Source organism: Mustela lutreola, chromosome 4 (assembly GCF_030435805.1).
Source record: "Mustela lutreola isolate mMusLut2 chromosome 4, mMusLut2.pri, whole genome shotgun sequence".
Lineage (NCBI taxonomy): Eukaryota > Metazoa > Chordata > Mammalia > Carnivora > Mustelidae > Mustela > Mustela lutreola.
In genome coordinates, this window is record NC_081293.1 from 18,420,733 (window position 1) to 18,431,651 (window position 10,919).

The 10,919-nt window shown below is 41.9% G+C and overlaps 1 long non-coding RNA gene across 13 annotated transcripts in view; it reads right to left on the bottom strand.

Moving 5' to 3' along the window:
* LOC131830692 (uncharacterized) overlaps positions 1-8,758 on the bottom strand; it is an 85,709-nt gene extending 76,951 nt beyond the window's left edge. For 3 of the 13 annotated variants that reach the window (XR_009353302.1, XR_009353296.1, XR_009353301.1), the window contains exons 1-4: positions 8,600-8,737; positions 8,220-8,288; positions 8,094-8,139; positions 951-2,666 (exon numbers count right to left, since the gene is read on the bottom strand). This is a non-coding gene — a long non-coding RNA (uncharacterized LOC131830692). Of the gene's footprint in view, positions 1-950; positions 2,667-6,694; positions 6,956-7,273; positions 7,529-8,093; positions 8,140-8,219; positions 8,289-8,599 lie in introns of those variants that run through there. The other 10 variants (XR_009353307.1, XR_009353305.1, XR_009353297.1 and 7 more) reach the window with 10 other exon arrangements.
* Between the last annotated feature and the right edge of the window lie 2,161 nt (positions 8,759-10,919).

The window sequence follows — 10,919 nt, forward strand, 5'->3', positions numbered from 1 at the left end:
AATGAGAAGGAAAAACCAACACGGTTTGGTCCCTTAGGTGATTCTATGGGGCAAATAGTGTTGAGAACGACCGACTATGGGAAATTATGACTTAGGACTCTGCCCAGGCATTCCCGGTTTGCTTTTGTTTTTATCCCAGTCTTCAGGTCAGCCTGCCTGTAATCAGCCTGCTCCTTTGGTCTCCATGTGCACCTTTGGACTCTTGACCTTTGGGTTCTCACAGTTATGGCTTAGCCTTAGTCCATGGGTTCTCCCAGCTTTGAAAAACTCCGGGCTCATTGGCCCTGCAGGACCCAAGATAAGGCAATAAGAGGAGAGGGTTGGACTTTGATGTCTATGGAGTTTTTTCAGGCTTATGATTTCAGGGACCAGACATCCCTGGAAACAGCAGATCTTGGTGCTGATGGCCAGTCCCAATGGCACTGTGCTGCCGCGGGCTTTGATGAGAACCTAAACAGGAAAATTCTCTTACCCTGTGAGGTGTGGTCAAATGAAAATGACAGCCTTCATGCTTCTGCTTTTGCTCTCTGGCAAGCCTGATGGGGTTCTTTCTATTAATGTTGGGGTTCATCACTTACAGAACACCCAATGGGTTAGATCATAAAAGAAATAAAGCTAGTCCTTCTCATTCTAAGGACCCCCCACATACATGAAAATCCTATAAGTACTCAATCAAATCATTAGATTGAATGTCAGCAGTCTTCAGTCATTTATTCAACAAATATATATTCAGCACCTACTATGATCTAGATAGTGTTCTAAGCACTAGAGGTATCGCAGTGAACAAAGCAAAGGTATTATCCTCATGGAGGTCACATCCTGCTTAGGAAGAGAGACAACAAGGAAATAAATAAGTAAACCTCTAATGTACCAGATGGCCTATTAGTTATGTATTACTGTGTAGCAAATTGCTTCAAATTTAGGACCTTTAAACAACAAAGATTTATTACCTCCGCAAATTTCTAAGAGTCAGAAATCTGGGAGCAGAGTAGTTGCACAGTTCTGGCTTATGGTCTGTCTTGAGGCTGCAGTCAAGTTGTCAGGAGGGTCGTGGTCTCATCTGAAGATTTGCCTGACTTGGGGAGATCTGCTTCCATACCTTCTCACCATGTTTGTCACCATGTGGAACTCTCCACAGAGTTGCTTACAACTTGGGAGGTAGCTTTCCTGGAGTGAGTGATCCAAGAGAAAGAGAGAGTGAGTAAGATGGAAGCCATGGTATCTTTAATACTCTAATCTTGGAAGTGATCTCCCACTGATTCTGTGATATTCTATTGCCCCGACCCTGATAAAGTACACAATGACAAGAATATCACAGATGCAGAGATTTCGGGGGTTGTCTTGGAGGCTGGCTACCACAGATGGTAATAAATGCAGTGGAGCAAATGAAGCCAAGTAAAAGGATAGGAAAGGCTGGGGTTTGGGATGACTGTTAACTGCTCTTAATACAGATGGTCAATGAGGACTTCTCTGATACAGAGCAGAGACGTGGCGATGAAGGAGTAGCTTTCTGGCTTTCTTTTTAAAGGTTTCTACTTAGGGGTCACATTTTCTGGGAAGACCTTCCTCAGATCCTACCCCACCTATCAGGTTTACTAAGAACCCCTACATATGGTCCCAGGGAACCCACACCTAGTCTCTGAAATCTCTCGTCACTCTGTGGGGTCTTCTTCCTACCTCTTCCACTAGAGGGGACATTTCTTCATGCCATGGACAATGTTTTCATTCATCTCTGTATCTCTAGTAAAATATCAGTAAATGCTTGATGAATGAATGAAATAAATAAATGAATTTACTTTTTCGGCTTTTTTTGTAATAGAAATTTAGCTTGAACTACTCTTTAACAGTACATATTTTGTTATGTTTTGTTTTAATTAAGCATCAATTATCTTTTGTCTAAAACAAAACAAAAAAAATCCTTGGACATGGATTGATATAGCTGCTTGAAACATAACTCTCCCCTCTGCTGCTATGCCAACTGCATTACCTACAGACACTGTTAGTTTATGAAGCACCATATGGAACACAAGTATGTGGCAACTTATTGAATGGGAACATTCTGTGAGAAAAATATTTTTGTTCCCATGCAGTAACGTTTCTATTAAATAGCTTCTAAATATGTAAAAAGAAAAAAGGAAAAAAAAAAAAAAGCTCCAAGTGGCAAGAAAATACCCTAAGGAATCTAGAAAGCATGCAAAACAGCAATATTATTTTATAATGAAAAACAGATATGAGTAATATTATTTCTTCCTACCCGCCTTTCTTTTGGCAATCATTTTCTTTCTAAATATATGTCCTTCATCCACTAAATCACATGCTCTGATTCACCCACAGCCCTGGGCGGGAGGCAGCCACTTATACAAAGGACACTTGCTCACTCCCAGAAATATGTCTCCCTTGTGTCTGGGAACTCAACTGTCACTCAGAACATCAGCAGTCTCTCTCCCTGTGGCCCTAGGGGTCTAATTTAGGATTGTCCCCGGATTCAGCCCTGAGAACTAACGGTACCAAATCCACAGAAACTGTAACGTGCACCGAAATGACCTGGGCATCTTGTTAACAGCAGCTTCCGGTTCCGAAGTTCTGGGCCGGAGTCTAAGTCTCAGCGTTTCCAGTGGACTTCTGAGTGACTGGGGGTGGGATATGGGGCTGGTCCTCATGTCATCCTTTGAATAATAAGAAAGTAAAATAGGTTTGGAGGGTCCAGCGTTTACCTGTCTGCCCACCTCTATAGATGATTTGCGATTTCTCTTTCCTTTTTTCTACTTTTTCTTTTTTAAAAAAATCATCCTAATGAGGAAATTCCTAATAATCAAGAAACAGATTTATTCCATTAATTTGAAAAGTTGTTAAACCACATATTCTCCACCAGATAATTTATATTTTAAGTTTCTGTTCCTATAAAGGCTTAGTTTGAAAAACAATGTGTTTGGCCATACATCTTCACTTGAACAAATAAATGCCAAGGAATCCACAATTTAGATTTCAAACCAAACTAAATCTTTACCCCTTATCTTCACATCAAACATTCTGTGTTTCAAGCATTTCCACATTGGAAGTAAGCAAAGAAAAATATAGTCATTAAAAATAAGATGAAAAAGGTGCATTGATCATCCTGTAGAAAATTCCAGGTCTGCCTCTTTCTCCTGAACTCCAGTTGCATGGGAGAAATAGGGGGATTTCACTCATGATTTATTTTAATTTTATTTTTTAAAAAGTTATTATTTTTATATTTTAAATTTGGGTTATTCTAAATACTATTTTTAAAAACTAAAAATACATTTTATGTGACATTGATCTATTTCTCAAGGTAGTATACAGAGTGTGCAGGGTTATCACTAGACTTTGGCCTAGGTATATTCAAATTATCTTATGAAGATATGCAAATATAACATCATATTGGCTGGAGGTTGTTAGCCTGTGTTTATTTCTTAAAGATCTATCAACGTGCAAAAATGTATCAGAATGAATAGGACTTCCCCTGGTATCACTAAGTACTTCACCTTATGCCTCACCCTATTCCCACCCCTAGAGCTCTCACCCCAGTCTAAGTAGGATAGCAGCACCTGTGCCCAGGAGGTTTGGTGAACATTGACCAGGCCCCTGCAACAGCTTCAAGGGCTTCAGCATTCTCTCATCAACAAGCCACCAGCTGTGGGTCATTATGGTCCCCAACTCAACCCATCTCACAGATCTGAAAGCACCTATCTGTCATAGACAACAAGTCATGGGTGAAGTTAGATATTCATTATACTTGGGGAGTTTGGGGTAATCACAGATTCATCATCTCACTTCCACTGTGAGCTTCATTGCCCTTCAAAGAGGGTGGAAGTTGTTCTGACTTCTGAATATCTGAAAAGACAATAGTAATGGAAACCCCACAGATTCTTGCCTTTGATCAGTGACAATCTTTATACCTGTCATCCTTCTCCATTTGCTTTTGATTGCTTTTCATTATTTTCTAAATTGTCTTTGAATCATGCAAACTAAAGACCAACTAGATCAGTACCTAGCATGCAGAGGTACACAGTCGTTTAAGGACATAGATGAAGGAGAGGTGGTATCTGTAAATATCTTCAACTCAGCCACTTCAAAGGACAGATGTGGCCATGACAGTAACAAATAACACCTCCATATGAATAATTACCATTTTACAAAACTTCCACATATGTCATCTCCAGCCTTTCCTGTGGCTCCATGAAGTGGAGAGGAATAAGTGCCTTTCATCAGTGAGAAAACAGACTCCGAGATTAAGGGGTATGTCAAAGGCACCCATCAAATAAACAGCAGAGCCGTGATTTGCACTCAGGTCTTTCAATTCCAAATCTCCTACTTCTCACACTATGTTGCTTCAACTCAAGTAAGGCTAGGAGACAGAATTTTGAACCTGGAACTCCTGAGATAGTCCAAAGACATTTCCAGTACACCACAATTCTTAGTCTTGAGGCATTTATCTTGGCCCAAACATCCACACTCTAAAAATGAGAAAATATATCACCAGAATCTAATCTGAGTCAGTGCTTGCTGCAGGGGTGGGCTTCCAGAGACCCCCAGGAAGTAAAAGGGAAGCCGAATCCGAGGTGTTCCCAGTTTCTACTCTTTCCAAGTCACTTCCACCTCCTTTCTGTTTTATATGTTGGGGTGCAGTTTTTAAATACACCCACTCTTACAACTTATAAAGTGGGCCATAAGTCAGGAGACATAAACCTGTGTTTAGCACCAGCTTAGTTCCTGTCTATGTCCAGTTAGCCTGGGACACTGCTGCATTGCCTCTCCGTGCCTCAGTTTCCTCATTTGGGAAAACAGAGTGGCAGAGATCTTGTGAGAGCAAATGAAATAATACAGTCTTACTTGGGGAATAAATGCAAAGCCTTCTCACAGGCATGCCCTTGCTGAGATAGGAGGCACAAAGCGGGTGCTGGGGTAGTGGTTGACCTGAGAGGAAACCGTCAAGAATTCTCTACAGCGCGGAGCATGGTAGAACCTGCAGGGAAACTCCCCTAACTCTCCCCAAGGATCAGCCTGCCCTGGGAAAGAGCCTGAACAGTCCTGTACAGAAACTGGACCCTTTCCCTTTTCCCCATTAGGAAAATTGGCATGATCAAAAGAAGTGGAATCTTTGGGAAAAGGAAGAGGGTTTGCTGTGTTAGCATTCAGTTCTTTCCCAGCAGGGATGATGAGGAGACCATCTTAGAACATTCCTCGTGGGAATATACCAGGAAGTGTTTCCTGAACTCATGGCCTGGGAGCAAGCAGGACATCAAAAGCTGGCTTAAGTAATTCGTAACTCATTGTAACTGGAGTCACGTAATATGACCAGCATACTTTTTTTTCTTTCTGTCAATATAATTTCAACCTGAAGAGGCAGTGTGGAGGGACAGAAATAGAACAAGGAGCCTGGCTTGAATGCTGGGTGTCCACTCTGGTTGAACCCCTGCTCTGTCATTTACAAACAGAATGAGTTCAATTTCCTCCCATGTAAAAAGTGGGCCTATGTTGGGGTTTGAACAGGTCAATAAATAAGGTTTTCTTCTCCTCCAAGTAAGAAACTGAATAAAATAAAAATAGACATGAGTCGAATTGAGGGGTCAACATGAGTTTAATAACCGGCACATCAGGATTTGGGAACGCAGCCTGGACTCACGTGAAGCCGGTAATTCCTAACATTTCTAGTATTTCACCCTTAACAAAACTGAACCAAATTCGGCCAAAAGCACCACAGTCATAACCATTTACCCTCTCCAAAGTGACTCTTGGAGACAAAGGAGAGGATGATGGGCATCAGATGGGAGATCAGGTCACCTGAGGATCAGGGACCCTATGGCCTTAAGTCACCTGGGAAGGAGCAGTGGGCTGGGAGCTGTGCAGGCCCTTGGGAGCCCACCAGTTGGAAAAAGGAAGCAGCTTCCTCCAGGGGTAATGTTGTAAAAGAGAGGATGGAAGGGTCTGTGACGGAAGCCTGGAAACATGAGGACAGAGGAAGATGTCCCCCATCAGATACCATTCTCTCCCCTACCTGCCTTGTGGGGTTGGTGAAATAAATAAGATCAAGAAAATGGAGCCCCAGAGAGACAGTGAGAACGCCCTGGTGATTCTTCTTCTTTCTTCTCTCTCTACCAACCCACTTTGGAAAACGAGGAAGGCCAAGCTCCGAAGCAGCTTCCTGAGACACTTCCCTGAGGGCCACACGGTCGGTCTACCTCAGGTTTGGATGTCGGGCTGGGCCCGGCACACCCCTGGCTTCCCCAAGCGTGCAGGGCTTACCACCTGGTCCCCGTCCTGTCCGGCTGAGCACTGGCTGGACGACGGAGTCTTAACTGGGTGACACTTAACTAGCCCCCCTCTTTCCAACACGAAGTTTTTTTAGGCAGAGAAACAACAAATCCTCCTCTCTTGGTTGCCAAGTTGCTGCTTTCTCTTGCCCCTTTGCTCTTTCTGGTCTCCTTTGCTGAGTTCTTTTTAATAAAGGTCAGCATTTCCCAGATGTGCTCCTTTCTCTTTTCTTCTTTTCTTCCTCTTGTCCTCTCTGGGTGACCCCCCACCCCCACCCCACTCCACATCCTCAACCACACAAACTGCATTTGAGCCGAATTCCAAATCTGCCTCCTGCCCTAACTCCCCGGCTCACACCTCCTGTTCCTGCCCCTCTGCTTGGATTCCCTTCCAACACCACGAAGGTGACTCACGCTCTTACCTTCCGTCCCTCAAACTGCTTCTCCTCGTTGTATTCTCCAGCTCTCGCTTTCCACTCACTTTCCCTAAATAAAAATCTTAAAAGTATCCTCGGTTGCCAATTCCCTCTTACTCCCCGCATTTAACACACACTCAGTTGTGCCGGTGGCCCTCACATCTGGCTGCCTCCTGCCACGGGGCCATCACCGGCTCCGACTAGATCTTGTCTTGCACCTGCTGCCTTGCAACCGCTTCGTAAAATGATCTCCCGGCTTTAAGTATCGACCTCGTCTACAGTTGAGGTTGTCTGCAAACCGCCCCCCACCATCTCTCTCTCTCACACACGCACACGCACGCACACACACACACACACTACATAAATTGTATGAATTTATGTAGTCTCTTCAGCCCATGCTCCAAGTCAGGCTTCTCAGAATGACCCACAAGCCCTCTAGCATCCAGTCACCACCCTCCAAGTCCCAGGACCCGATGGCACTGAGTTTACATCACCATTCCCAGAACAGCCCACACCCTTTAACACTTCTCTGTTTATGACCTTCTCTTGCCTTCCCCCTTGAATGTCCTTGCCCAACGCACTCACCTCTTCTGTGCCTTCTACATCTATATTTCTGTCAAGGATGATCTCAGGTGTCCCTGCCCTGGGAAAGTACTTCCCCGCTTGTTAGTCACAAGCCTTCTGTATACCCTCAGCATTTAGCTGCTGTAACAGCTATGCATAATCAAACTGAGTAATCCTTTGGCATTTATGAGTCTCCCGTTACTAATTTTGTGGCTTTTGAGAATGGAATCAATTTTTTTTCACTGCTTTATTTCTAGCATCTAGATCTCAACCCCCTCTTAGTACAATCACTGAGTCCCTTACCACGTGCAAGGATACATGGAAGAATGAAGACTGATTTACTTTAGTGTGATAAAGTGTTCCCATTAACTGCAGGTCTGGGAATCATAAAACACAGCCCCCGGGACTGGTGTTGTCTCTACTTGGCCTCATGAACTTAGACAAGTCCCTCCTCTGGGCTGTGTTTTGGTTCTTCAGCCTGAACAATGGCCAAATAATAACTGAACAACTTCCTAATGGGCAGTAATGGTAACAGAGAAATTACAGGTTTCTGTATATTTTCACTTCTAATGTGCAAGTTCAATATGATGAAACTTAACAGTATTATATAAAATTGACTATTGTTAAACAGGTGACTTACCTCAGATACTTTATAATAAGTGAGTAAAAAACATGCTATTATGCAGAAAATGACTGAAAGAATTAAACAGAACTCAACCTACAGTTTTCTTATTAAACCACAAATATTATGAATTAGTAGTCAGTAGCATCCCGATTTTACATATAGGCTTGCTTAGATATTTTTTTTTCCTGGACATAAATATTTATTTTGAATTCATACCTCTCCCAGGCTGTGAATTCGGACCACCTTGTCTTCAAATCTCTTCCTAACATTTTGAGAAATGAAGAAAATAATCAAAGAAAGAAAAATAGAGGTTCACAACACTGCTGTGGTACTAGAACTCACTCTATGTTAGAGTCTCTCCAAAGAGAATAATTCCAAATACGGAGGAGAGTTCATCACAGTATTTTTTTCCTACAAGCAAAAAAAAAAAAAAAAAAAAAAAAAAAAAAAATGAAGAAGAAGAAGAAGAAGAAGAGAGAGAGAGAGAAGAAAACAACAAATTATAAGAGGGCAAATGGTTAAATGAGTTAAATGGTTAAATGAGTTACAATGTATTTTTGTCCCGTAGAAACAAAGCAGCCATTGTATATTCTGTTACAAGGATTTGTAGCAATGTGGGTAACAATTATGTTTCAATTTTACGGGAAAAGGCAAGGTAAAGAGCATGTGAGCAATTTGAACACAAGTATCTGGACAATAAACACAAGAAACTAGAAGTATACCTGTATCCCCTGGGCTCTTTCTATGCCTCTCCCTCGGCCAGCTGTGAAGACGGTGAAGGAGAAACATTTTGTTTTCAGGAGTGGGAACTTCCACCAAGAACTTTTCCTCAGCAGACTTCCTCTGCCAGTTTGCCCTGTGGGGAAAGGATTTCAATAGTCTTATATTCCCAACCTTGCTTCATTTTTCTGGAGTTTTGTGTTTTTTTTTTTTCAATAACTTATGTTTGATTACCAAAGAAATTTATGTTCACTTAAAAATCTCCCTAATTTTAAAGTCCTTAACCATGTCTGGTTTGAAGTGAAATTGGAAAATTATTGTTCTTTCAGCAACCAAAACTTTTGGCAACTTGCCTCCAAAGAGACCTTGGAATTATGTAACTCTCAGTTTGGTAGAAAAAAAATACTTTCTAAAACGGCCAACTTCTCTTCTGGAACCCATCATTTATTTTTTTTCTTTTTCTTTTCTTTTTCGAATTTAAATTCAATTAGCCAACATATAGTACATCATTAGTTTCTGATGTGATGTTCAATGATTCATCGGTTTCATATAACAGCCAGTGCTCAACACATCATGTGCCCTCCTTAATGCCCATCACCCAGTTACCCATCTCCCCACCCATCTCCCCTCCAGCAACAAAGTCTGATTTCTTCCCATTCAGTTTTCCCTCCCTTCCCCGAAGATCCTCTACACTATTTCTTATATCCCACATATGAGTGAAATCATATGATAGTTGTCTTTCTCTGGTTGACTTATTTCACTTAACATAATTCCCTCCAGTTCCAGCCATGTTGATGCAAATGGTGGGTATTCATCCTTTCTGATGGTTAAGTAATAGTCCATTGTATATATGAACCACATCTTCTCTATCCATTCATCTGTTGAAGGACCTATTGGCTCCTTCCACAGTTTAGCTATTGTAGACATTGCTGCTATAAACATTGAGGGGCAGGGCCCCTTCTTTTCACTACAGCTGGGTCCTTGGATAGAAACCATCATTTCAAAACAGCTTTTAAGAAGACTGTGAGTGGTTTTTACCTCCATGGGTGTTATTTTCAGCACATACACTTGGAAGTGTGACATAATTTATAGGTGGTTTTTAATGCTTTATATAGTAGTGAATTCTAGATAAACAAAAGGATTCTTCTTCTCTCTCCTAAGAATGTTGTTAGTGAAAAATTACCAACTAGAGAGAATCAAAAAAGAAAAAAGTCCAGTTAAGAAGAGGTGGGTTGGGGGGTGTCCATCTTCTCGGTGAGTGAGACAACAGATGGACACAAACACCTGAAATGTAAGGCTCATCTCATCTCTCATATGTTCAGAGGCTTCTCTGAGATCCTATCTGATCTCAATAAATCTCCCCAAGGTCCTAGTGTAGACAGACTTTCTCACCAAAATTACCAGGCACAGCAATTATAAACACAGTTTTGAGGGCCTTGCCCCAAAGCCACTGAACTACAATCTCTAGAAATGGCTTCAAGATTCTGCATCTTAACAGAGTGTCCTGGTGATTCTCTTGCACCCTTTACAGAAGAGGAATCTGAGGATTAAAAGGGGAACTTGACTTCCTTAAGGTCACACCACTGGGTAGTAGTACCTGGACTCCTCACCTCCAGGTCAGTCCTCCTCTAAGGGGAAATTAGGTCTTAGGACAGACCCATGTAAAAACAGAGTTCTGGATGTGATGGTTACCTAGGCTATATACAAATAGGATCATTGGGCTACCATAGGGTCCCACTATAGAAGTGCCTCTCTGAGGTTTTTAGAGAGAACAAAAAAGAAAATTACAAATTGAAGCAGAGCTTCTGCAAACATATCTTAGGAAACTAGTCCTTACAAAATAATCCATGAAAAAGGAATTCCACTGTTGGGGAAGGCACTGTATCCTTTCTCCCTATCTTGAATCATCTCAGAGAGTCACTTGTTCTGTGAGCCTATAAAGGCACTGAGAAGTCCTACAGTAAATAAACCCACTTAACTTTCCTCATGCTAGTAGCTCACTGACATATTTGACAGAAATGCTTGTTGTGTGCATGTGTATGATATCTTTAATAATATCTTACTAGTGTTCTAGAGAAAGCATCTAATCATTCGGAAGTTTCCCTGGTCAAATTCATGTTACAAGCAAGAGCTAGTTAGTTTGGTAGGAAAGCACTAAGCTTGGAGTCTGGAGATGCCTCTGACAACTTGCCAGTTTTGAGACCTTGGGAATCTCTCTTGCCTCACCTAAGAGATACATGCCTTTCCTGTCCATTCTACTGGGTTGTCTGGAGGACCATGCAGAGCTGCCTACAGAACAAACAGCACTATAAAAGTACAGTT